This window comes from Fonticula alba (assembly GCF_000388065.1).
Source record: "Fonticula alba strain ATCC 38817 unplaced genomic scaffold supercont2.15, whole genome shotgun sequence".
Lineage (NCBI taxonomy): Eukaryota > Rotosphaerida > Fonticulaceae > Fonticula > Fonticula alba.
Genome location: NW_009242985.1, coordinates 100,439 through 101,351, shown reverse-complemented (window position 1 = coordinate 101,351; position 913 = coordinate 100,439). Strand labels below are relative to the sequence as shown.

The window sequence follows — 913 nt, the reverse complement described above, 5'->3', positions numbered from 1 at the left end:
GGGGGGGGGGGGGTGAACAAGAGGAGGCGAGCGAGCACACCACACCCACGGGGGCGGCGCATGGATACGGCGACGGCGGCAGACAGCGAGCGCACCCATTCTCCAGGACCAGCGGCGTGACAACATGGAAGCCGGCGTTGCCGTCGTTGGTGCGCGGCCCGACGAAGATCTCGCGCCCATGGTCGAAGACCCCGCGGAAGCGCAGCCGGCGAAATTCCAGCCCATCGTCCGACTCGTTGACCACCCGGTCGACCACCTCGCTGGACTGGGTGGCCGTCGACCGGGCCAGCAGGTGGTCCAGCGCCGCGTCGGTGCTGGCCACGGCAATCGGGTCCTCCGACCGGCGGTCTTCGATCTTCTGCAGGAGGTCCGTCTTCCACTGGAGCCGGCGAACCTGCCAGGTGCCCAGGGCGAAGGTGGCCAGCGGGACCGCCGCGAAGACGGCCTTCTGCGAACGGAAGAAGGACATGGCGGGCGAGCGAGCGGGGCGGGGGGGGGGGGGGGGAGGAGGGCGGGGGGAGTCTGGGCAGCCACAACGGCCGCCGGGCCGGATCGCGGCCCTTGAACGTGTTCGGCCGGCGTGCATGCCCCCCCCCCCCGGAGCAGGTGCGCCGGATGTGAAAAAAACATGGCGCGAAGGTCGCGTCACGTGCCCGGGATCGGCGACGCGGGCTGGCCGGCTTTTTTTCTTTTAGCGCGCAGGTTTTTACGGTGTATATTTCGGCAAGGGCGGCAGCAGCGGACGGGGCCCCCCGGGGACAAAGGAGAGCATGCTCCCGCCTCTCGGCGGGTGTGGAGGGAAAAAAAGGCAAAGAAGACGGGGCGCCCCGGCGGGACGCGCGGCCACCGCGGCGAGGGGGCACGCCACATGTGCATGCCTGGCCGACTGGGCCCCCTCGGGCCGGGGGGGGGG

The 913-nt window shown here is 71.0% G+C and overlaps 1 protein-coding gene across 1 annotated transcript in view; it reads right to left on the bottom strand.

Moving 5' to 3' along the window:
• The window catches only part of H696_05901 (hypothetical protein), a gene marked incomplete at both ends in the record, with an annotated part of 13,981 nt that overhangs the window by 11,853 nt on the left and 1,215 nt on the right, over nucleotides 1-913 (bottom strand). The gene's annotated exons all lie outside the window — the stretch shown is intronic.